Here is a 16458-nt window from a genome sequence, read left to right as displayed (position 1 = left end):
TTGTTCGGTTCATTTCACTTCTAAGGCAATTTAATCGGTTCATTTCAATTCTTATACCTTTTAATCGGTTCAATTGACAAGAAATGGGCTTCCATATGAGTTTTGGTGAGTTCGTGCAAGTTTTGTTGAGTTCTTGAAACATAGAACATTGATCCATTTCTATAAAAGTGCCTATTCAATCTCTAACTCATTTTAATTCCATATAATGTCAAAGAATCATCTATATCTTGCTATTGGAATCATATCACCTAACACCAAAGAGGTAATGTTGGTAGGTAAGAGAGTTAATAATGTGTATCTTCTAGATATCTCTTCACCATGTTCAATTGGATATCTTCTATCCAAGCAAGATAAATCTTGGCTTTGGCATAGAAGAATTGCTCATATTCACAAGAATCACTTGAACAAGTTAATTTCAAGGGATCTTGTGATTGGGCTACCAAAACTCAAGTTTGAGAAGGATCACATTTGTGAAGCATGCCAAAAAGGGAAACAAGTGAAAAGTTCTTTCAAAATCAAAAACGTTGTTTCTTCTTTGAAACCTCTTGAACTTCTTCACATGGATCTCTTTGGACCCTCAAGAACTATGAGTCTCGGTGGAAATTATTATGCTCTTGTTATTGTTGATGACTTTTCTAGGTACACTTGGACTCTTTTCTTGGAATCAAAGAGTGATGCTTTTTCTGCTTTCAAGAAGCTAGCAAGGAGGTTGCAAAATACAAAGAACAACAACATAGGTTCTATTAGAAGTGATCATGGAGGAGAATTCCAAAATGAAAAGTTCAACAAATTGTGTGAGAAGATGGGGATTCTGCTCCAAGAACTCCACAACATTATGGTGTGGTAGAGAGGAAGAACAGGTCTCTTGAAGAGTTAGCAAGGGCAATGCTTAGTGAATCATCTCTTCCTAAGTACTTTTGGGCAGATGCAGTGAGCACTTCTTGTTATGTGATGAATAGAGTGCTTATAAGATCTATTCTGAAGAAGACTCCTTATGAACTCTTCAATGGAAGGAAGCCTAACATCAGTCATCTCAGAGTCTTTGGCTGCAGCTGTTTCGTTCTCAACAATGGAAAGGAAAATCTAGGGAAGTTTGATGAGAAAGCGGATCTTGGCATCTTCATAGGGTATTCACTCACAAGTCATGCATATAGAATCTACAACAAAAGGTTGATGACTGTAGAAGAATTAGTTCACATCGTCTTTGATGAGGTAGATCGCAGAAACAATCAAATCCCAAAGACCAGTGCTGAAGAAGATGAACAGAGTATCAGTTTGGAGAAGCTGGAAATCTGTGCAGAAAAACAACCGGTTGATTCGCAGAAACAATCGATTGAAATTCTGCAACAGAGTGAGTTGCCCAAAGAGTGGAGGATTCCTAGAGATCTGTCAGTGGAAAACATCATAGGGCAGATAAAAGAAGGTGTCTCCACACGTAGCTCCATCTCAAACTTCTACAGGCACACAACTTTTGTCTCTCAAATTGAACCAAAGTCAATTGAGGAAGCTCTCAAGGATGAGAAGTGGGTTGAAGCTATGCATGAAGAGTTGAATCAGTTTGCAAGGAATGAGGTATTGTTTCTTGTCCCTAGAACTGATGAAAAGAACATTATTGGTTCGAAATGGGTTTTCAAGAACAAGTTAGATGAAGATGGAGTGATCACAAGGAACAAAGCAAGGCTAGTTGCCAAGGGCTACAATCAAGAAGAGGGCATAGATTATGGTGAAACCTTTGCTCCTGTTGCTAGATTGGAGGCTGTAAGGCTGCTGCTGGCATTTGCTTGTATGAGTGGTTTCAAACTCTTCCAAATGGATGTCAAGAGTGCCTTCTTAAATGGCTACATCAATGAGGAAGTTTATGTAGATCAACCACCGGGCTTTGAAGATCATAAGTATCCCAACCATGTTTTCAAGTTGAAGAAAGCTTTGTATGGATTGAAACAAGCTCGAAGACAATGGTATGAGAGGCTTAGCAACTTTCTGCTATCTCATGGTTATGAAAGGGGAATGGTAGACAAGACTCTCTTCATCAAAAAGTCAAATCCAGAAATAATTCTTGTGCAAATCTATGTTTATGACATCATCTTTGGTGCTACACAAGATAGTTTGTGTGGAGAATTTGTGGTTGCACAATGAAAGGTGAGTTTGAAATGTCTATGATGGGAGAACTGTCTTTCTTTCTTGGATTGCAGGTTAAGCACACAAAGGATGGGATCTTTCTATGTCAATCAAAGTATTGCAAGGAGATTCTCAAGAAATTTGAAATGGAGAGTTGCAAAGAAGCAAGCACTCCAATGTCACCAAGCTGTTACATGGATATTGATGCTGCTGGAAAGAATGTAGATAAAAAAAAATACAGAGGATTGATTGGCTCTTTGCTTTATCTAACAGCTAGTAGGCCGGACATCATGTTTGCGGTGTGTCTATGTGCATGATATCAAGCAAATCCTAAAGAGTCACACTTCAAAGCTGCAAAAAGAATTCCGAAATATCTCAAAGGAACATCATCTGTTGGGTTATGGTATCCTTCTCACTCTCCAATTCATTTAATTGGTTATTCAGATTCTAACTTTGCAGGTTGCAAGCTAGATAGAAAGAGCACAAGTGGCACTTGCCACCTTCTTGGCTCAAGCCTAATCTCATGGCATAGCAAGAAGCAAGCATGTGTTGCTCTCTCTACTGCTGAGGCTGAGTATATTGCTGTTGGAAGCTGTTGTGCACAAATTCTGTGGCTCAAACAACAACTTGCAAACTTTGGATTACAAATCAGCAAGGTTCCTTTGATGTGTGATAACACAAGTGCCATCAATGTTACCAAAAATCAGATTCAGCACTCAAGGACCAAACATATTGAGATAAGACATCATTTCATCAGGGATCATGTAAACAATGGGAATTGTGAAGTAAAGTTTGTGGAGACCAAACTGCAGTTAGCTGACGTCTTCATGAAACCATTACCAAAAGAGAGGTTTTTCTTCCTAAGAAATGAGTTAGGTATCCTTGATCTTAATAATCTCTCCTAAATCTGTTTTGATACATGCTAAAAGTCTATTTGTGAAGACAAATAGGGGGAGAATTAATTGGTTCTTGTATATCTTTATCTGAAACTGTATAAACTGTTAAAATCTCTGATTTAAAGCTGTTTTCTGCTGCTGCTGATTGTTTCTTGTAAACAACCGATTGTTTATCATGTTTTATGCTTTGAATGTATAAAGATCTGACTTGCTGCTATAAGAAGCATTGGATAATATAAATGCTACTTTTGCAGGTACTGCTTCAGATTCAATCAGATCAAATGCAAGCACCAGGGATTTGTCTTCATCAAATAGGGGGAGATTGTTGAACCTAGTGGTGTTCAAGCTTTGAAGAATCCAAACCCTTTGAAGGATGTTGAAGCCTTGGCTGTGCTTGCTGTTGCTGAGCTGTCTTAGTTAGGATCTGGGGTAGATTGTGTATGTAATCCACTCTGTGATTGAATCCAAAGCATAGTCATTCTCAATCTTTTTAAAACAAAAGTGTTTTTCAAACTAAGTGAAAAAAACCCGATTGTTTTGTTGAAACAACCGATTGTTTTATACTTAGATGTTTTTAGAAAAGATTGAAAATTGTTTTTCAAATGGTTAAGCTGTTAAAACCAAAACAACCGATTGATTCGAGAAAACAACCGATTGTTTGTTTTGGTACCATAACAGAAAAACTGTTTTGTGCTTTGACAAAGCATTAAATGTTTATAATTGATTACACTCCAGTCTTTAATGCTTTGACCAATCTTTTAAATGCAATGAATAAGTTTGTTAAGATTTGATAACAAAAAATATCTTTGAATGTATTCAGAAAAACAGATTTGAGTAATAAGATTTTGTACACAAGTTTTTGAGTTTTTCAAAGAATTGAGATTGCTTAGAGATTGAGTTTGATCATAGTGTGTGATATAGGAATTCTGCTAGTATTGATTTCAGATTTACTTTTGTAACAAGTGTAATTCTTGAATTCTGTAAAACATCTGCTTCTGTGTGTTTGCTGAGGATTGCTATGTGTTCTTGAGGGGATCAAGATCAACATTCTTAGTGTTGGTGTGTTGGCCAAGAAAAGTGTGTGTCTTGAGGAGATCAAGGTCACTTTCTTGGTTGTAGTGTAAGTGATCTAGGTGTGATTGCTTGGTGGAATTCCTCAGTAGTTTCTGAGAAGACTGGATGTAGCTCTGGGTTTAGAGTAAACAAATATAAACATCTGTATACATTTTCTCTATCCCTAACTCTTTAAATTCAGTTTTGATATTTGTTTACTGGTATAAACAAAGATGTGCTCTATGTAAAGGTACCATAGGCAATGAAAAAAACTTTCTAATCCATGATGTGCTCTATGTAGAAGGACGCAAACACAACCTGCTCAACATTAGCCAATTCTGTGACAGAGACTACCAAGTCACATTCAGAACTAACACATGTGAAATTGGACTACCTAACTCAAAGGAAGTTCTACTTGTTGGTAAGAGATCAAACAATGTCTATTTGCTTGATATTGGTTGTCTTATAACAAAACATGAGGAATCATGGCTTTGGAATAGAAGAATTGCACACATACATATGCACAATTTAAATAAACTAATTTCAAATGAACTTGTAATTGGCTTATCGAAATTCAGGTTTAAGAAGGAACATGTGTGTGAGGCTTGCCAAAAAGGGAAACAAATAATAAAATCTTTTAAACTGAAAAACTTTGTTTCCTCTTCAAAACCTCTTGAGCTGTTACACATGGATCTTTTTGGTCCTTCTAGAACTACGAGCCTTGGAGAAAATTTGTATGCTTTTATGGTTGTAGATTATTGTTCCAGGTTTACATGGACCATATTCCTACACTCAAAGAAGGAGGCCTATCCTGAATTCAAAAAGTTAGCAAAAAGGTTGCAAAAACCTGTTGCAACAACATTGGGGCAATTAGAAGTGACCATGGTGGAGAATTTTAGAATGAGAAATTCAGCAACTTTTGCAACAAGCTAGGCATCTTCCACAACTTCCCTGCACCAAAAACACCTCAACAAAATGGAGTGGGGGAGAGAAAGATTAGATTACTGGAATAGCTAGCAAGGACAATTCTGAATGAATCATCCCTGCCTAAGTGCTTTTGGGTTGATGCGGTAAGTACAACATGTTATGTGATGAATCGTGTGCTTATCAGGACAATCTTGAAGAAGACCCCATATGAGCTTCTAAATGGAAGGAAGCCTCACATAGGCCACCTAAAGGTCTTTCGATGCAAATGCTACATCCTAAACAATGGGAAATAAAATCTGGGTAAGTTTGATGCTAAAGCTGACAAAGGTATTTTTCTTGGATACTCCCTATCTAGCCATGCATATAGGGTTTACAATAAGAAGCTTATGATTGTTGAAGAATCTATGCATGTTGTTTTTTATGAAACTAACAAATTTGAGCAAGATTTAGCAAAGATTAGTACAGAAGAAGATGAGCAGAATATCGTCCTAAAGAATCTGGAAAACAGTATAGAAATTCAACCGGTTGATTCTGCGAAACAACCGAATGAAAATCTGCAGCAGTGTGATCTTCCAAAAGAGTGGAGGATCCCTAGAGATCTCTCTGTTGACAACATCATTGGGAAGATCAACAAGGGTGTGTCTACTAGAAGGAGTGTGGAAAACTTCTGAAATCATACAACATTTGTCTCTAATATTGAACCAAAGACAATCAATGATACACTTAAGGATGGGCACCGGACAACAGCTATGCATGAGAAGCTCAACTAGTTTGTGAGGAATGATGTGTGATTCCTAGTTCCTAAAACAACTCAAATGAATGTCATAAGAACAAAATGAGTTTTCAGGAACAAGTCAGATGATTCAGGTGTCATCACAAGAAACAAGGCAAGGCTTGTTGCTATACAACCAAGAAGAACAGATTGACTATGATGAGACCTTCACACCAATAACAAGGTTAGAAGCTGTAAGAATTTTATTAGCCTTTGCATGCATGAATGGATTCAAGTTTTATCAGATGGACGTGAAGAGCGCTTTCCTAAATGGAATTGTGAATGAAGAGATCTTTGTATCATAACCACCTAGATTTGAAGATCACCAATATCCTAATCATGTACACAAATTGAAGAATGCCTTGTATGGTCTTAAGCAAGCACCAAGGCAATGGTATGAAAGGTTAAGTTGTTTTCCTCTATCTCATCAATATAAAAGAGGGAAGATTGATAAAACCCTTTTCATTAAAAAATCTGATTCTGTTGTAATCTTAGTCCAAATATATGTAGATGACATTATCTTTGGATCTTCTAATGAAAAATTGTGTGAAGATTTTGTAAAAGCTATGCAGGGAGAATTTGAGATGTCAATGATGGGGAGCTCTCTTTCTTTCTTGGGTTGCAAATCAAGCAATCCAAAGAAGGCATCTTTTTGTGTCAATCCAAGTATTGCAATGACATACTCAAAAAGTTTGAGATGGAGAGCTGTAAAGCTACAACAACACCTATGTCTACAAATTGTTACTTAAGTGTTGATGAAGCTGGAACAACAGTTGACCAGACTAAATACAGGGGGTTGATAGGTTCCTTACTATATCTTACTACAAGTAGACCTGATATTATGTTTGTTGTTTGCCTTTGTGCAAGATTCCAATCCAGTCTTAAGGAATGTCATCTTAAAGCTGCCAAAAGGATCCTAAAGTATCTTAAAGGAACAACAACAGTGGGTTTATGGTATCTTTCACACTCTCCTATTCATTTAGTAGGATACTCTGACTCTAATTTTGCAGGATGTAAATTGGATAGGAAGAGCACAAGTGGGACATGACATCTACTTGGATCAAGCCTTATATCATGGCACAACAAAAAGCAAGCGTGTGTAGCATTATCAACAGTTGAAGCTGAATATATAGCTACAGGGAGCTGCTGTGCACAACTCTTATGGATCAAGAAACAACTTGAAGACTTTGGATTGAAGATAATCAAGGTTCTTTTATTGTGTGACAAAACAAGTGCAATAAATATCCAAAAAATTCAGGTTCAACACTCCAGAACCAAGGATATTGAGATTAGACATCACTTCATTCGTGACCATGTCAGCAATGGAGATTGTGAGATTCAGTTTGTTGCTACAGAAAGCCAACTTGCAGAAATTTTCACAAAACCCTTATCCAAAGATAGGTTTTATTCTTTAAGAAATGAATTGGAAATACTTGGTTTATAAGCTTTATCATAAATCTATGTAGGTTTTTTATCCTTCTTTTTGTCTATTTGTGAAGACAAATAGGGGGAGAAGTGTTTGGGATATGTAATGTTCTAATATCTGCACTTATTTATGGTTTTTGGTTTAAATTGAAACTCTGATACAAAATTTCAACCAGTTATTCCTACAAAATAACCAATTGTTTATCTGTGCTGCACCTTTGTATGTTTGACTGGTTTCTCACATTGATTTGGTTGATGTTCTTATTTGGAAATTACCTAGTGGAATTTGGTTTGTGGTGCCTGATTAACTGGAATAGATTATCCTGTATGTCTATGTTTGCTTATGAATGCAGGTTATACAAGATTCTAAACAAGAACATTCTGAAAAGCATCCCAATGATTTGTCTCCATCAAATAGGGGGAGATTGTAGAACACGAGAGCTTTAATGTTTCAAATATATAATGAAGGTTGAAGTTGTGGTGCTTTTGGTTTGAGCTTAGTCTAGGTTGTTTAGAATTCTTGTAAAGATCATTCCTAGTCCCTTGCACAAGCTTTCTCAATCTATTTTAAAAGAGAAAAGTGTTTTTCTAAGCAAAGAGAAAACAACCGGTTGAAACCACGAAATAATCGGTTGTTTGTCACTTAGCTTGTTTGAAGGTTTTAAAACTGTTTTAGACTTGGTTAAATAACTGGCTAACCAATTGAACCGGTTAAAACAACTTTTCAACCTGTTGATTGTCGTATTTCATAACAGCTTTTTGAAAACTTGCTAATATGTTTTGCAAGTGAATCAAAACTGTTTTGGCTCATAATTGCTGCCTAAAACGGCTAGTTTTGAGAGCTATAAGTACAGATTTTCTTTTGAAACAAAATACAAAATTTAGATATCAAATTCAATGATATTAAGATTGATTTTGAGAATAGTTTTTCAAAGGTTTGCAAGATTGCTAAATAGTTGTGCACTAGTTGAAGGTGTGATCATAGGAGCTTTGTGATTCCTATAAACTCAGGTACAATCTGTTCCTTTCATGATTCTTGTATTTGTTCTTTTATAAACTTGTAAAGTGTGTGGAAATCCTGTAAAGTCAGAGGGTGTTCTGACAAAGGGTGTGTATAGCAAAAAGGGTGAGTGGTTCTTGTGGTATCAAGATCACCTGTTTGTGGTTGTGTGAATTGTAATTTGGGATAGGTTACTAGTGGAATCCAGTGGTTATTATGGGAACTGGATGTAGCTCAAGATTGAGTGAACCAGTATAAATTAGCTGAGTAATCTCTCTCTCACTCCTTATAAACTGTTTGTTTTAATTAGGCTTTTGCTGCTGCCATAAACAACCGGTTAAAACAAAGTTTCAATAGATTGAAATTCTGCAAACATTTTCTTTACATTGTTTGATTATCTTCTTTGATATCTTTCTTTTTATTGTTTGATTATCTTGTTCAATCTTTGCAAAAATCATTTGATAACCAATTCAACCCCTCCTGTTTAAGCCATTAATTCCAACATATAGTGGTTCATCCTTTAGCAAGGGTTACGTCTAGTCCCCTTGTGCAATCCACTCAAGAGCCTTTTATTAAGTATGTGATATTTGTCGCTTTGCTCTCAAATTAAGATGATTCTAGCGTAGATTTGCCTAATGCTAGAGAGACGATAGTATAAAAGTGGTCCAATGAGCCCAAGTCGTTTCCCAATGAATCCAATAGTGATTTCAGTGAATAAAATTCAAAACCTATTTGCAAACAATGAAAATTAGCAAGTAAAAAGGGGTTGTGATCGTTAAGCAGGAAAATATAAATGATGATTTAAATCAGTAAAGAATGCAAATTGACTCCCAAGTTCTACCACCAATGAATTCCTCATAGGTTCTCTAAAGATTATTCCTTTCTCAATCCTCAGCAGAGCTAAACCAGATTGAACATGCGCCAAACTTAATTCAACTAAAGCTCACTAGTAAGACATGCGTCTACCGCTTTAATTAGTACCCACTTTGTTCCATGCATATACTCCGTGGGAATGCTTATCTCCTCTCACTTGAATCATGTGTCCAAGAAATTAATTAGAATAATACGAACTAACTAAGAAACCAAAGTTTAAGATAAGGAAGACTCTCAATCATGCGTTTAAGTAAACCTCTCACAAAAACTAGTTTTCCAGGAGATTAGACAATAAAAACAACTGCTATAAAGAATTGAAAAATGAAAATTTTTATTGATCAAAACCTCATAACTCTATGGGGAATCAGAAAGGAATCAACCAAAAGGTTTAGCTTTCCATGCGGAGGTAAAAGAAAATAAACTAAGTGATCCTGCCGGTTGACTAAGCTCAGGAACGATGCCTTGTCATGATCTTTCCTCACCAGCTTTGACGCCGTGTGCCCTTGAAGTCCACACCATAGATTGTCTCTCTGAGAACCTGTAAACACAAGATGGCGCCTCTGCGGTCGGTGGCGCTCCGACGCTCAAGTCAGTAACAAGAACACCCAAAAACTGAGAGAAAACTGTGCTCTGTAGAACCGTACTAAAGTGCACTCAACCCAAAAACAATGAGCCGTAATGAACGTACCTCTGCAAATTCTGTTAAGTTTACCTTTATACCTAGGTTTTCTCTCTCTCCAGGAAGTTACGCTTTGGATGCGTGGCTCGCTCCAACCCTGCACGTGTCATCATCTGGGCTGGGGTAACAGGTAGTACCCAGCCTTACACGTGTCATCATCTGAGCTAGGATAACTTGAGCGCCATTTCTATGTAGCATCCAACCCTACACGTGTCGTCATCTGGGTTGGGGTAACTGGTAGTACCCAACCCTACACGTGTCATCATCTGGGTTGGGGTAACTTGAGCGTCATTTCTATGTAGTAACCAGTCGCGTGGCCAAGCCTCCTATTCAAGGAGCAATCTAGCACGTAACACGCTCTGGAACACCACCCGACAAGGCGAGTATCGGATGCAACAAAGTACACCGTCTCTATGATATCGCTCGTCGCAAGTGCCACCCTCCTCATTGCCACGCCATGCATGTTCTAGCTGAGGAAACCTCGCCATCGACGAATGTCCACTCTGGGAAACCCGTCGTCGATGAGCAAGTTGTTTCCTCCAACTCACTCGACCTTCACGCCCGATGCTGACGTAACAATCATCTTAACTGAACTTGCACGCTTGAACTTACTCGCCTGGACCTCCAACAGCTTCAGCTACGCTTACTGGAGAAACCCGACGATGTGCTTCTTGTGGCGATGTGAGACCACCTGATCTTCCATGATCTAACACGGTGATGACATGAAAACCTGGCGACAACCGACTATGTACACTGCAGAACGCCGCTTCCACAAATGGCGACTATGCTCACTCCTGAACCATTCATCTTTCTCTTGTCCACGTGTCCTGCTGAGCACGCCCCACGTAGTTACTTGCTAAACACGTCGTCACACCCGATGACCTGATCGGTACACAAGCCCCCCAGTCTTGAGCTGTGGCTTGTTCAGCGAAAAGACTAAAGAGTTAAATTTTCGGCTACCTACGTGGCCTTGCGCGTTGGCGCTCATACTGTTTACTGATTTGACATTTCACCAACCCCTCCGATCAAACGACATGTGGACTTATCAACGACTATTATTCCTTGTTGTTTGCGCTTCTTGCAATGTTCGAAATTCTTAATACCTTCGCCACTTCACTGTTTCATTATCTTCTTCTTCACTTCAAACTCCCGAAATACTCTAGCGAACGTTTCGTCTCCCTCAATCATCATCTTACTCAACACATTTCTGATCATCAAAAGGTAACCGTTCATCTCTTCCCACTGACATTTGCTGCATTTTAATCGGTTTGCATCATCCATTAACTGTCTGGAGCATACGTTGTGGGTTGTTTTGTTCTTCGCTTCACTTTTTCCTGCGTCTAGGTTTTCTGGCCTTTTCTCCGCGAGCCCCCCTTGTTCTTTTTGTCTCCTTCTTTTCTGTTGAGTCGTTCTGTTTATAAACTCTCATCTCTTCCCCTTTTCATCTTCTTTGCAGCTCTTCTGATGGCTCGCACCAAAATCACTCCAAACCCTCCTCCATCTTCCCAAAACCCTCTGGCGAAAACACGTAGGGCCAACCCTTCTTCTTCTCGCAATCCACCAAGGGATCCTAGTGTCCCTTCAAGCCAGGCCGTGAGACCCGCGTCTTCTCGGCCCAACCAACCACCAACCCCACCTCAAACCAGTGCAGCTGTGAGACCCCTCCCTGACTACAAAAAGCTGTATCCATGGGCTACTACAGCCTTGCTGGGTGAGACCTCCTCTATCAACACCGACGTCGACGTCCTTCGCCTTAAGAAAGGTGATCAAGCTCACCTTTCTTTCAGCAAGGAACATGATGACAAGGTGTCTGTTCATCCCTGTCCTCCTGGAGAACCCATCTGCACTGACGACCAGAGGAGCAACGACAAACCCTTCTGCTTCATCTATGCCACGATGTTCAAGAAGGTCAAGCTCCGCTTCCCCTTCACTCGTTTCGAGAGGGAGCTCTTGACCGAGCTTGCCATAGCCCCCGCCCATCTTCATCCCAACAGCTGGGCGTTCGTCAGGGCATACCAGATTATCTGTGCGCACTTGGGACATCCAGCTTCGGTGGACGTGTTCCTCTATTTGTTCGAGGCCAAGAATCCAGGCGATCGTCTATGGGTCAGCCTCAACAGGGTTGCTGGGAGGTCCATCCTCTCCATCTTCCAGCAATCCTACAAAGACTGGAAAGGGAAGTTCGTGCGCGTCTGCTGCAATGATGAAGACCCCACTCTCCTCGACGGATTTCCCATGTATTGAGTGAACAAGGGAAAGAAGAAGTCTAGCTTCAGGAGGGCTAGAGGGCCAAAAAAGATGGGGGAGCTCGACAAAGACCTGTGCAACTTCTGGAAAGGAGTTGTCTCCTCCAACGTAACTTTGGCCACCTCCTCCATCATCGCCTATGAATTCCACGAAGGTCAACTGGACGTTCAGATAGGTTTGTGTTTCCATCATCTCCGAGTTCCCTTTCCTTGAATTCGCATCACCCTGTCTTTTACATTGATGTTGTCGTTCTGATTTGCGCATAGTCTTAACTAGCTAGTCCATGCATTGACTCACACTGCTTATTTTCTTGTGCATCATCAACTACTTGAATTGGAATGGTTTGTGATCGTTGGCTTCTCTTGTGCAAATATGATGTTGGGGAAAGAAAAGATGGCTAAGCTGCGCTCCATAGCCAAACTTCACAATCTGGCGGCGGGCTCCCAAACCATTCCCAACTCCGTTGCAGAAATCGCCGCCGCCCAAGGCAAATCTCCGCCGGTTGGCCCATCTGCTGCCGCCGCTCTTCCTGCCCCTGAGCGAAAGAAACTGCCACCCAAAAGGGCTAAGAGGAAAGGCCCCAGGGTGGTGTCGGACGGAGAGGCAGACGAAAGCACCGAGGATGGGCTAGTCTGCAAGAGGAAAAGGGGAGCTGTAGCTGTGCCACCAGCAGCTGAAGGCACCATCCCCGACTACGCCGAGAACCCCCCAGCGCCTCCACGCCATTCGAGTCCGCTGGGGATGTTCTTGCTTCAAATGCCTCAGCTGCTGAAGCTAAACCTGAGCAGCTTGCAAATACGCAAGCTTCTTCTCAAGCTGCCGCGGGACTACCTGCCTCACCACCACGCCTCGAGGCTCCCCTCGCCATCCAACCTTGCGAGGGTGGTGGTGAGAATCAACCTTCACCTCTTCCCCCAACTCCAGCCCTTCCAGCTCCTCTTTAGGAAGCCTTGAAGTCCTTCACCGCGCGCCTAAATGCCATGGTTGACGAGAGTCTTCCTCAAATCGTCGGTGAAGGTCTGAAAGACTCCTTGAGCAAGTTCGAAGTTGATAACCGCATCCATCAGGAGGAGGCGAGCACCACGAGAGACGAAGCTGAAAAAGTCAAATGTGACATGATGATGCAAGGGCTAGAGTTCTCGCGGGTGGAAAACGCTCTCAACGACGAACTCCGAAGTTTGCGCAAGGACAAAGCTGAACTGCGCCTGAAACTGCACAACAAACTTCAGGACGCCGTTGAGTTAGAGGGCAAGCTCGTTTCTTTGAGGGAGAGAATTGCAGAGTTGGAGGAGGCCTGAAAAGCTGACGAGGCCAAGGTGGCCAAACTGGAGAAGAGGTCGACCGAGAGGGAAACCCTTATGGGGAAAGTCGAAGCGGATCGGGACAAGAAGTCCAAAGAGCTGAACGACGCTACTGCAGAGCTTGCCCAAGTGCGCGAGGAGAATAGTGGGCTCAAGAAGAAGATCGTCGAGCTTGGACTTGAGGCCGCCCAGGTTCGTGAAGAGAATAGTGGGTTCAAGACAAAGATCGACGAGCTTGAGCTTGAAGTTGCCCAGGTTCTTACCTCAGGCTTTGGGGCTGCCTTGGAGCAGTTTGCTTGCAAGTTCCCCGATCTTGATCTCTCTGAGTTCTCAGTGTACAACGAAGTGATGGATGGCAAGATCATGCCTCCAACTTAACTGCTCCCATATGCCACTTCAAATTTACCACCTTCAAACTCTTGTATTTAACCTTGATTTATATGTAATAACTTTCATTCTGTTCAAACTGTTTTGATATACATGTATATATGTGGCTTCTAACTTTATCTGTTGTGCGATCGCCTGATATAACTGGTTAGTTTTTACTCAACCCCATGCACACAGCGCAAACTGATACTTAATTCTATGGAAATCAACTTAACTTAAACAAACTGTTAGTCTATAGCGATAACATTTGACACGAAATTACTTACTGGCAGTAGGCGTGGGTCAATCTTAGTATCTGGAATCTCGCTCGCCTGATCTGCCAAGTGGCATGTGTGTTTCTATGTTATCGCCTAAAACTTTGCTGATTTGGCTCTCGCCGTGTAACCTTCTTTCTATTTCAATCTCAAAGCCATAGGATTCCGGCGGCGCCATTTTCCTTTTAACTGAAAACGTCCCCTGCGGGGCCACCTCACGACTTCATTTTTTCTCGACTGGAAGGAGAGCTACCTTCCGGATCTCCCTCTACCTTCCTTGAGTCTTTAACCTGAGATAGCTTAAGTCATTGTTCCCTCATCTGGGGGTAGAGCCGCCTTTCAGATCCTTCTCTACCTCCCTGAGTTTTAGAACAATGATTTAGGTGGTGAGGTGTCCTCTGCGAACCTTCCCCAGCCATCCTTTAACTTCTTTTTTAACTGGTCTTACTAGGTCAATATTGATGTTTCATTCAAGGGAAAAGACATTTTCCATCAACCTTCCTTTCCCATACTTAAGATCAATAACACCCCTGACTTTTCAGCTTTATCTTGCCTGAACTCATTTGAGGGTGAGAAGGGCTTTTCCTGATGCCTCAACTTGCCCAGGGGTTACATCTCCTCCTCCCCTGGATGCACTGAGGACTTTCAAACCAGCCTCAATTTGCTTACACAAAGAGGTCTTGCAATCTGCTCTTGCCTGTACTCGCTCAGGGCGAGGAGGACCTTTTAATCTTTTCTCGCCTGCACTCGCTCAAGGCGAGGAGGTCTTTTTAATCTCTTCTCGCCTACACTCGCCCGAGACGAGGAGGACTTTTTAATCTTTTCTCGCTGGGTAGCGATGAAAACTTAAAAAACTTTATACTCGTGCCTCCGGTCGCCAGGTGGCGATGAGGCCTTAAAACTTTAACTTGTACCTCCGATCGCCAGGTGGCGATGAAGGTTTAAAACTTTATGCCTTAAAACTTTGTACTGAATGCATGCGATCTGAATTCACCATTGCTTTAAATTACATAAGGGCGACAAAGTCTCTTTCCGAAAACTTAAAAACGATAGGCATGCAAACTTAATAACTTGGAAACTTTGATAAACTTCGAAGCCTTCTTTATTGGGTGGCCTCGTTAAAAACCCTCCTTAGGGAAAAAAGAGTGCCCCCTTGAAAAACTGTTTTAACTGTTCAAGTTAATCACTACTTACAATGGTTTAACTGTAATAAAACTTGAGATGGGTGGCATTCCAAGTGCGAGGAATCGCCCCTCCTTCCAGCGTCTCCAAGCGGTAGGCGCCATTCCCGAGTGCTTCGGTTATTCTAAACGGTCCTGTCCACTTGGGTGACAGTTTGTTCTCCATCTCATACTGGTGGGCCTTCCTCATCACTAGGTCGCCATGTTTGAATTGCCTTGGCCTTATTCTAGAGTTGTACTTGCGTTCAACTCTTCTCTTCACTGCTTCGGCCTTCACCCGTGCTTCCTCCCTGACTTCATCCAGCAAATCCAAGTTCATTCTCCTTTCTTCGTTCGAGTCTTCCTTCACGAAGTTTTGGAATCTCGGCGAGCTTTCCTGGGTCTCAACTGGAATCATCGCATCACACCCATACACCAAACTAAACGGGGTTTCGTGGGTTCCCGATTGCTCAGTGGTATGATATTCCCATATTATATGGGGAACTTCCTCAACCCAAGACCCCTTGGCCTTCTCCAACCTCCTCTTCAAGCCTCTCAACAAAACCCGATTGGCTGACTCCACTTCCCATTCGTTTGTGGGTGCTCCACGGAAGCAAACACCTGCTGTATTCCAACATCCCCACACAGCTTCTTCAATAGGTGACTTGCAAATTGAATCCCATTATCTGATACCAAACGCTTGGGTACACCAAACCGACTCACAATATTCTTCCACACGAAACTCTGAATCTTGTGCGTGGTGATCTGGGCTACTGGTTCTGCTTCAATCCACTTTGTGAAGTACTCAATCGCGACAACCAAACACTTCATTTGTCTGATCGCCAATGGAAAGGGTCCTAGAATATTGTTCCGTCCGGTTGACCGAGACGTCTTCGTGCGCGATCTCAACCGTCAGCTAGGGACTCCTTCCCACTGATTGCCTGTGGATTCTTGCAAAAAAGAGGACAAAGAGGCGCCCTAGCGGCCGTTTGCACTCCGACGCTCAAGTCAGCCAGCAAGAAACACCAAAACTATTCACCTCCGTCTCTGAGCACCGCGTATGGCACTCTGAAGGTGGTAAGAAATAACTGTGTACTGTGTATCTGTGTTCTCTCTTTCAGGCAAAAATATTCCCCAGTCCCTTGTTCGTAACTAATGAAGCACGAGAAAGCAACTAGAGAGGTCTGGTAAATTTGCAGAAAGTTCGAACCCTTTTTCCAACATTCTCTGCGCTATTTAAACTACCCAAGCATTTAAAGCGCCTTAAAGCGCTTTTAATCACAAACGTAACGCACTCATTAAAGCGCTTAATTAGAAAACGTAGCGCATTTAAGACGTTGAAACGCTCGGGAGCCATTATAGTACC

The sequence above is a fragment of the Phaseolus vulgaris genome, chromosome 5 (assembly GCF_051622355.1).
Source record: "Phaseolus vulgaris cultivar YP4 chromosome 5, ASM5162235v1, whole genome shotgun sequence".
Taxonomy (NCBI): domain Eukaryota; kingdom Viridiplantae; phylum Streptophyta; class Magnoliopsida; order Fabales; family Fabaceae; genus Phaseolus; species Phaseolus vulgaris.
Note: the sequence above shows the minus strand (reverse complement) of the source record.